Source organism: Calonectris borealis, chromosome 6 (genome assembly GCF_964195595.1).
Source record: "Calonectris borealis chromosome 6, bCalBor7.hap1.2, whole genome shotgun sequence".
Classification (NCBI taxonomy): Eukaryota; Metazoa; Chordata; class Aves; order Procellariiformes; family Procellariidae; genus Calonectris; species Calonectris borealis.
In genome coordinates, this window is record NC_134317.1 from 29,920,258 (window position 1) to 29,930,877 (window position 10,620).

General features: G+C 39.5%; 1 long non-coding RNA gene across 1 annotated transcript in view; it reads right to left on the reverse strand.

The window, feature by feature from the left end:
- Positions 1-352: 352 nt before the first annotated feature.
- Positions 353-10,620, reverse strand: part of LOC142083932 (uncharacterized) — a 56,108-nt gene continuing 45,840 nt past the window's right edge. Inside the window, exon 4 of the long non-coding RNA XR_012674186.1 lies at positions 353-495. This is a non-coding gene — a long non-coding RNA (uncharacterized LOC142083932). The remainder of the gene's footprint in view (positions 496-10,620) is intronic.

The window sequence follows — 10,620 nt, forward strand, 5'->3', positions numbered from 1 at the left end:
AGCACGTGCAGAAAAATAGATTTGATGCAATTGTAAAACTTAACAACCAGAGCAGAATTCATCTGCTTCACTTGATGAGAGGTTTGTTGTGCCCCGTTTTTGGATCTGCTACTTTAAGAAAGCATTATCTGTACAAATTCATCTGTGAAGCAGACCGGTCAGAGCCATTCTGATGTTCTGAGCTGGCTGACTGACTCATGGTCCTGGCCTCCGCTGGAGGATGTTTGAAATACTCTGTGCTGGAGAGCTGGGTAGCGCTCAGAGCTGTATTTGAGAAAGCATTTGGTGCTGTTCAAAGCTGAAGCCCTGCAATCCAAGCTAATGCAGTGTCAGCTGTGGCTCTCACCTGGGCTGGGGAGCTGCTTCCTCTGCTTCAAGCTTTTCAGTCAGAGCCTCAGTAGCAAGTACATAGCTCCTGTCTCTTCAGAGACAAAACACCAGGCAGGGAAGTATACCGTCCTCTTGGGTGCCAGCAGCCTGGACAGAATTAGCCACCTGCAGGCACAAAATGCCACGTTACATTAAATTAGCACGTTACATTAAATTAGCTGATCACCATCTTTTCTTTCTTTTTTTTAAACACCTTACGAGTAGGTGGAAACTTATACAAGCAGTATGAAATGTAGTAGTCTGCCATAATGATCACCTTGCTTATTAAAATATCTTGCTTTATACTACCTCAATAACTTAAGTTGGTACTATGTCACCTACACTGATTCATAATTCCAAGCAGTATGTAGCTGCTGCCAGAGAGACTTCAGAGCTATGGGTTTCTTGAATCTTTACATCCATTAAAAAGCTACTCTGCTGCAATGTCTGAAATAAACCCAGGTTTCTCAGGTGCCCAATTCGTTTAGTAAGGGAGATCTAATCCCCTGTTTTGTGCATTACAATCTGTATTTAGAATACCATTCTTCTCTCTCTCCTGAATCACGCTTATTAAAATTAGTGGGAGACCCACAATGAAGATCAACAATAATTATTTTGCTCCTGTAATTGTGGGTTTTGTCACTGCATGGATTGCCCGGTGCGAAAGGTGCAAAATCCCCCTTTGTAAGCAAAACAGATAATAAACAGATGTTTTTAGCTGACCTGCCAATGAGACTAACAGGAGATGCAAGCTGCACCTTTCTCTACCATTTTCACAGTCTGCCTGCAGACTCAGGAACGTGTGTTTCTAACCTTTATTCACGCTTGGAACACTCTGTAAGTGCAGTGGCTGGAAATTTTTTCTGAACAAGGAGTGAGGAACAGGAAGCTGAATATGGCTTTATTTCATACAGCCCATGGTGTTTCTTATTAACGGATGGAACCCAGACATTTGCCGTGGTGTTTGACTAACTAAAGGTATTTCAAGGGTGTATCCAATCTGTAGCAAGGCCAAGGTTCTCAACCCCGTGTAAAGTGAAAATAGGTAATTTATTAAGTAAACTAAATTGCTGAGGGAGGGGAGGATCTTCAAGGAATTGAAGGCTTATTAAAGAAGATAAAGCAAGTATAAGGCTTAGAGTAATTATGTAGCTATGACTTAAAGACAGTGGACTCAGCTGCACAGAGGAACCATATATTTGACCAGATTCTTGTATGAAGGCAGCGTATTATTCCTGGGCCACAAAGAAGTCTGAAAAGTAGATCCATACAAATATTTCCTTCATTCTGAGCTATGAAATACTGGACTTAAGTATTCTGCTAATCTCAAAGAAACAGATACTGCCTTTTATGATTCCTGTTTTTTACGTGCTGCTTTGCTGTTAGACATTTTTTGATTCATAAATCTTATCTTATTACAAAACAGTAAAATGATAAAGCTGGCTTATCTGGTAAATTTTTCCTTGAGAATAATGCATATTCGCTCAAAGTTCATCCTTTGAATTCTCCAGGTCACTTGAAGGATATCCACATACAAAAGGGTGACAAGCTCAGATCATTGTCATGTGTCATACAATCAATAAGAAAACGTTGTGAGAACGATTTACAAATGTAAGTTATATAGCAAACTTCACTGGCCCAAGGATGATGTTGCAGGATGTGTGAACAGATCCAAAATGAGAGCAAGAAACAGGAAGGCAGAAGATGTGGGCTGCAAGGGCCAAGAAGGCTCTTGTGTGAACAGAAAATAAACTAGTACAATTTGAGCAAAAATGAAACAAAGTTTGTGAAGTAATGCAGAATGAGAACAGTAAGTGTTTGGAAAAACAAATTGTTTCCATAAGCAGCTGGATTTGCAGACCCTGATGACCTGTAGTTCTCTCCTGCTTGGATTTGCTTATGTCTAAAAACACTTTTGAGCCCTTACTCCAGACTTCTCAGGGTATGAAATACTCCAGCCACTCATTCACAAGAAACATCCAGGAACTCCCTTTAAAACTTCCACCTTGCTCTCAAACTGGCCAAGATGTTCAAAAGTGACTGGGAAAGAGGGACTAAAAGTATATTGCAAGAGTTTGATTTTTGCTAAGAAATCAGAATCTAAGTAAACTGGAGCTTGGAATTAGAGAATGAAAGTCTGTTCCTCAGGTACTGCAACTGTTTTTGCACAGGCAAGAGGTTGAATAATGCTTTGTATGCAAAGACCTAGTGATGTGGCTCTGGTCAATTGCTAAAGTGAAGAAAATACTACGGCTTCCCTCTAATGCTTCCCCCCCCCCCCCCCCCCCCCCCCGGCCATTGCAGTAGATATTATTTTATATTGCCATTTGTTAATGTTAAGCTATTCTCTCCGCACACAAATCTCACAGCACATAAGCTTGCATCAATGAGGTTCCAGTTTCGATACCTCTTTACTGACACCAGAATATCTGAATTAAAAAAGAATTGCAGGTGTTTTGTAGATGTCAAAAAGGTGGAGCATTCACTCCTAGGTGAAATATGCCGAAATTAGTTATTTCAGAACAAAAGCAGAGCCATGGTTTTCTGTTGTTCTCTACATGCATACTTTTAAAGCAATTATGGTACTTAAGCATAGGTTTTACTGAACATGTAATCCTGTGGTTTTGTTCTTTGCTAGTAACCATAGTGGTTTTAGTAGTTCTGCATTGTTCTCTTCTAAGTGATGCAAATATAATGGAACTCTGAACTATGTTTAAGATCTCTCCTTCTAGTTGTAGCAGGTTTTTCCCTTTTTTCATTATTTCTGGACAACCGCAGTATAAAGTGAAAGTATGAATGTGGTGGCAACTGTAAATAGCCACCCAGGAACAAGAAGAAGGAGAATCTGTCTTTGGGTCTGCAGCAAAAGTCCTTGTGTCCACAGACAACCAGTGAGCTTTTTGTTTCATCCTGTTCCCTCTCTCCAAAAATGCTCCTATGCTATACTCCAGTAACATTGTTGCCATGGCACCCATCAAAACCCAGATATGCTCTTGCTTTATGTAGCAAGATGCAAATTTTTATAAACAGAATTTCTTTTCACTTTTCACTGCCATAGGTAAGGGAGTTTATCCATGCCTCCAGACAGAGACAATTTACTGAAAACTCTTTGTCATTCCTGAGTATGTGCCATAGTTTACTCTTATCAGTTCAATCCACAAAGGGCACTTGCTAAATTTTCTGTATTTGCCTGTTTGATTTTCATGGTACTGTTTCTGCTGCACATAAGACGTCATCTATACTCGACCACCCTTTAGAAAGGTGGGGAAGTGTGTGGGGAGTGTGGGGAAAGGAGGAGTGACTCATCAGCTGGTTTAAATTAAAGTCATAGAATCATAGAATCATAGAATCATTAAGGTTGGAAAAAACCTCTTAGATCATCGAGTCCAACCGTCAACCCAACACCACCATGGCCACTACGCCATGTCCCTAAGCGCCTCATCTACACGTCAGGGCACTACAGCAATATACACCAGCTGAGGCTGTGGATCTACAACTTCAAAGGAGAAAACTTGAACTGTTACACGAGCCCAGTTTTCTCCTTCTGCAGTGGGGAACAGCTGGTGACCCAGACTCTGACTGCACAGAGTCAGAGAATTGTGAGTGAGAATTGTCAGTGAAGTCTTGAGGTGTACTGACACAGACTGCACAGAGTCAGAGAATTGTGAGTGAGAATTGTCAGTGAAGTCTTGATGTGTACTGACACAGATGAGACGAGATTCAGGAAATACACAGTGGCTTGTTGTGGAGGAGATCATGTATTTGTATGTTAAGATGTTATTGCACACAATAGCTAGGGAGGAAGGAGAGACCAAGCACAGAGCCCACATTTGAAATGTTAATCACATAAGACTATTTAATCTTTTTAAATATACATATTGAAGACCAATACTGAGTTGTTACTTGCCCTTTGTGCTGGCTCAGCAGTTAGGTATCAGCTTTAGCAGAACAACAGACAGTTCCTTGACACAGGGAATTCTCTGGAAAATACAAAGGCAACCTAAAGCCCTTGTACACTGTGGTGTATGAGGCAAGAAGAGGGTAAAGACTGCTGATGCATTTGTCTCTGTTGTTTTAGAATATGCTCCATTTTGCCAATGAATGATTTGTCCCAGGGACACACCATTTTCTAAATAAATCTTCAGTCTGGGTCGCTTCTGTATAAATGTAAGGAAAATGATGGAGATCTTAAAAGTTAAACAGGCAAAAAAATATGTGTGTGCATGTGTGTTCAGAGATTTGCTCTGATTCAGTCTATGCTCAAGGAACAGTACAAAATGGTGAATGCTTCACTGATGTCAGCAAGAAGACTTCCTTCTCAGTAGGCAGTACTTCCCCCAAAAGGTAATACTGAGGAGGACGAAGGTTGGTTTGATTTCTGCTCATGCAGAATAAAAAGAGAACTTTCCAAACTTTCCACTGCTGGTGGTAGGTTTGATATTCATTTGCTGTATCTAATAACTCGGTATTTGAAGGGGAAAAAAGAGAACAACAATGAAGGTAACAAAACCACTCTCTCTGAACAGAGGATAAGACGATCTGACACTAACGCATTAGTAAGAGACATGGGGAATCTGAGTTCAGCTCCCTGCTTGCCACCACTTGTCTCTCTGCTCACGGCAAGTCACTCAGGAGGTTCCCATGGCGCACCAAGAGTCCTGGTGTTCACACCCATCTCAGTAGTGCCGTGATTCAAAAGAATGCCCTCTGCTTGGTAGCAGAGGCACAGTACCGGTGCAGCCAGGTGTCTGTGTTCCCTGTCTGTATAATGGGCATGTCCCCATGTCGAGTTGCTTGGATTTGCAAGCTCTCCCAGGCAGAGCTGGCTGATGTTTCAGATCCACTCCTTGTACAAAGAGTAGTAACAGTTCAGCCATGAGAGTGGAGAGTCTTGGCTAATTGTAAAAGAAACAGCTCCCTTCACTGAAGAACCCCAAAATTTGTGACCAATGCAAGCCACGTCAATAGCCTTACTGCAAACCTACCCAGCCCTGTCACAATAAGCACTTCAAAGTTACACTACCCAGTCCCTTCCACAGATACTATTAGCAGCAACGATTTTTTACAAAATCAAACACCAAAATACAAGCTGTTTCTACTGCATGTCACACCCATACATACACAGCACACTTCAAGCCACGCTTATAAATTCTTTAAGACTCATTTGCAAAAATACACTGGAAGTTCTACTGAGTATAAGTTACATAGAATGAACTTGTTAGGCTCAGACGAGATCCACTTTGAGATCTTTTGTCAGGTACTATTGGTTTCATTAATAATCACTGAGATTCCTCAGGGGCATCATAACCATTTTTAACAGATCCTCATGCTGGTTAAGGCGTTTGGAGTATTACTCACCTTGCATGGACGTACATACATAACTGCATGCATGCAAGCAATATTGTTATGCTCAGTGGTGCTGGTATTAAACAGAAAACTAAGAATGTGTAGCATTGTTGATAGAATTGAGGCCAAAGGTTAATATGAACATGTTTTATAGATGCAAAAGCTAATTACTTAAGTGAATACAGTGTATCTTGTTTGGGTCTAAGAAATCATATGCAAGCATATTCGCATCTAATCATAAAGTATTTTAGTGCTTGTAATAGAACTCATTAAAAATAATGTTGGTTATTCTAGAATACTGTGCAGTAAGTTTGTTTTTTAGCCATTAAGCAATAATAGAGACTTATGTGCCGTCTTTTACAGTTCTGCTAGTAGCAATAAAATAAAACTAGTTTATTTACTTACAAAGGTAATTATTTTATTTAAAAATACAAGATAGGCTTTTAATGTTATATGACATCTTCTTTAAAAAGGCCTAATTAAAACAAACAACATATTGCTTTGACAGCTAAAGGTTTACAAGAGGTCTTGTTTCTTCACAAAATCAAGGATTCTTGGCTAATTCTTGCCCACTCAGTACATCAATATAGGATCAAACACTTCTGAAAATCTTTTTCCCCCAGAGCAATACCTTTGAAATCATAAGTTCTAATCATGTCATCAGAAGGAATTCTTATGACGGAAAGTTTCCAGGACTGGAGAAGGTGAGTGAGAAAATCTAACTGGTCTTTCTGACAGTGGATTCAGGCAGCAAATTGAATCTTTCCTTGGATCAAACTACAAGGGCAGTATTTTACAGCCAGCTTGTGGGTGCAAGGTTGGGTGTGGGTTCAGCAATTTACCATTGCACCTAAAATATACTACTAGTATTTTTTTTAAGTTAAATTGCACAATCTTTATGCACAAATTTCCCATAGGAATTGTGTTTACATAAGGACTGTAGGATTTTGTGCACAACTCCTCATAAAGGTGATCACCCTTAACTCCTAGAACTGAACCAATAGTGTTTGTTACTTTTTAGTAACGGGTGGTAAATATCATCTTGAATTCAGATTGTATGTTAAAAGACCAGCTCAAGGTTCCTTAGCAGTGACATTTTGCCATCTAAAGGATGAAGGAAAAATAATCACCCAGGCCACCTGTTATTAAAGAAAGACAATTCACTAATAACATTCTCCTTTCCTGGTTAAAGAAAATAGTGTCTGAGGAAGCTGCTCTGCCAACCTAATTAAACCAGTACAGATTTTGTCAGCCTGCTTCAGTCCGCTTCCATAAGGAACTGCTTACTGAACGGGTACTTGAAGCTCCTCTCTGATAACAAAGCTGTCTAAAAATTGCATCATGGGACTTGTGGAGAAAAGGCAGGTGTTATTTCCCACGTTGACACAACACATTGATATTTCCAGTTTTGGCTCAAAATATGTGAGTATGCATGTGTATAAATGCTGTAAAAACTATGGAGAAATCTTTGAAAGTATCTGTAAATGTGTACCTCTTGAAATTACTAGGTCATGTACCAATCGTCAAATTAGTTCCACTAAGCTAAAGCTTAAGTATCCTATGTCACTTGATGATCTGCAGGACACTTAAGGTTGGCTTAATGGAACTAATTTTAAGGTTTGCTAGTAATGTCATTCTAATCTAGTGTATGTTGGCTGGAATTCTTTCTGGTTTAAGATTATTTTAAAAATCCCAAATGTAAGGTTAATGGGGTGTTTTCAGTGTAATCTCAGAGAAAGAGAGAGAGAGGAAAACTCAGCAAGATGACTCTAGAAGAGAATTGTCGTAACTCAGCATAGCTTCCAGTATATTTCCACTTATGCTAGGATTGTTGCTGGAGCTAATGAGGCTTGAGAACAGTTAGCACAGTCAAATCACAATGGAGTCCAGAGAATTTCAGAAAAACCTTTCTCTAACAAAGCTGTGAAAGCTGAAGACTTGGCATACTGAGAGGAACAACGATTCACATTGCAGACCACATAACGTATTGCTGAATATTCATGTGCTACAGAATTAAGACCACATACTTAATACTATAGAATGAATTGGAATATTTTGGACATTGCTCAGAAAGACAGAAGTATCTTTCAGTACTCATAGAAAAATACAATACGTATAGAATAAGCTATCTCCTATGACAAGTCCATGGGAAACAGAACTGTCAATTCATTGTGTGCTTCCTCCAAGTAAAGCTACAGTGATAACCAGAGGATATTTTATTAAAACAGCTGAATTACCCACCCCTTTCTTCAGTGGAGTAGAAGACTAGGATTTAAGACACATTAGTCAGCATGCTACTGTATGGACCCTACAGAGTGGTGATTCTGTCTTGGACACATACTGTGAGTTTTCTGCAGCAATGAGAGAAGGAGATTTACCAGAGAATGATTTTCTCAGAATCAAGGGGATGATTTAAAAAAAAGTTGATCATGTTGAATTCCATCTAGTTCTAGTTTGGTTTCTAATTCAGATGGAGTCAGTGCGGGATTTAGCTGTGGAACTGGGAAAGCTTAACATGATGAACTGATGTTTGTGGAGACACACAAGTGTGTAAGTTTTTTGTCTTTTTAATAACCTCTTTGTCCTTGAAAGTTACATGCAGCTCAGTAGGAAATCTGGGTGCAGGCAGCTACCAGGATCAAACCCACCACTATATGATAGTTGTTTAAAACATGTGGTATGCTTCAGTATGGAATCTTTAAACAAAACAGTTCTAGCTTGCGGCTGTTGCTACACAGACTGTATGCAGATAAGTCACAAATAGCTGAGCATATGTGTGGTGCAAGGTTAAAACAATAACAAGCAGGTCGAATCATTCAAACACTGGAAATCACTTTGACTCCAGGCCAAAAGCTTAGCTTGAGATGATATCAGTATGGGATAAAAAGAGGATAAACTAACAGGCTTAGCAGCCAGCTTGTTGGAGTCAGCATATAGTATCTATACTTCCAGCAGGAGAGCAGATGGTCATATATTTAAGGAAGCACCAGACAGGGAGTCAGGAGATCTGAATTCTATTCCTGGCTCTGCAGCAGTGTTACTATGTCACCTTGGGGAGTCACTTTTTCCCCCTTTTTTCTTAATCTTTTAAGTAGTGGAAATAATATTTGCTTGTCTCACAGGGCAGTTGAGAGGCTAAACTGATGCGGAAAAAATGCTCTGAAGCTCTAAGAAGAACTTATGGAAGAACTGCAAAGTAAACTTGTTTGGAAGAAAGGACACCGCATGGTTTCATATGGCATGTTTGTGCCATATGTTTACGACCTTTCCTCTCCCCAGAATGTCCCATGCCTTTTTGCATACAGTTTTCAAGGAGGGAATAAATGGATTAAGCTGCCTTCCACATTTGCTAGAAAGATAAGCAGCTGCCAGTAAGAACCTGACCAGAGAACAGACTTTATTACTGAGACATTATTTATGCCCAAGAGGGTAATAGACTTGTTGAAGTTAACTGTTCGTCCCAAGATATTTTTGCATTGGTGGCAGAATAAAGTCTCTAGTGGCTTTTATTCTGAATTCAGCAGGGCTGCTTGCAAGCTGAAAGTTAAGTACATACTTAAGTATTATCTTTTATGAACAAATCTTCTGCTGAAGTCCCAAAACAAGTCCATTTTTTAAATCAGTGAGAAACGTTCATGATTATTTGCACAGGACTTTCATCTAAAGCCCATTAAAATCAACTAGACTTCAAAGGAATTTGAATCAAAGACCTAGCAAGCAACTGTCATTTCTTCCGAATCCTATGCCCATTAAGCAAAATGACTCTATCTATCTGAATAACTATTTGGCATTATAGGAGTAATGTTTTCACCACAGAATAAATACCTTCTGCTTTCAACATGGAGGTCTAAGCTTTGGGCTGGAGTTGAATTTTAGCACGTATCACGATTTGCTCCATTTGTGCGTACCTTCTTTGCAAGAGAGAAAAAAAAAGATAAAGTCTTTTGTTTTTTTCCCCTATGCCTCCATTTTTTTTGTTCCTAGATTTTGAGTCCCTGTCAAGGGATCGAACCCCAGTTCAAAGCCAGGTCTGGTAAAAGGGCACAGACAACACTGCAGAAGACTTCAAAACATTAGTCCACCTCATAGCAGTGGTGGAGAGAAAGGAAGCAAAAGCAAAGGTTATCTGAGCAGATGTCCTGAGTGTCAGTATGGAATATGGTCTTCCAACATGAGTTTGTTTTTCTGATTCCTCACAAATGGAGCTGCCCCTAATCCTGTAAACTGAACTTCCTTCAGCTCTTGTGGAAGTCACTGTTGATTGGATATCTACATGGAAGGAAATATTCACCACTTTCAGGTTCAGGCTGTTGAGCAGGTTATAGCATGTGGCAATAAAATGGGAAGGGTCTGGTGTGATTTATGAAGAAGAACATATTCTTCTCTTGTATGCAGCCCGGTTTTGTGAGAACACAATTCTGAATTAGGCTGTTCCTCTTTTATACTGGGACAGTTCTGCTGCCTGTTTCCTTGATGACAGCCTTGGTAGTAATGTCAGAGGACTTCATACTTTGATGAGAAAGATTTACAAAGATACCATAATTACAGTTAATGTCCATTGCATGTGTACACAAACAAACTGACTTACTAGACTCTCTTCACCCAAAATCCATGCAGTTTTCTGCATTAAATCACCATGGGATAGCTTTAATCCAGGAGAGAAGCTGAGTGAAACAATTTCTTTCTGAAAAACTGTGCTATAAGTCTAACTGTAGTCTATTAAGGAATTCAACTGCCTACTCTTGATCTATGAACTAAGCAAGAAATTAAGTATTTCAGATAGTAACCAGCCCATTGTTTTGAGTATATAATAAAAACACTCTTTATGAGAGTGTAAAGTTGATATAGTCTGTGGCCAGAGACTGATCTGGTCCAACTGAAAGTGGTTTAGATGAGACTCTGATG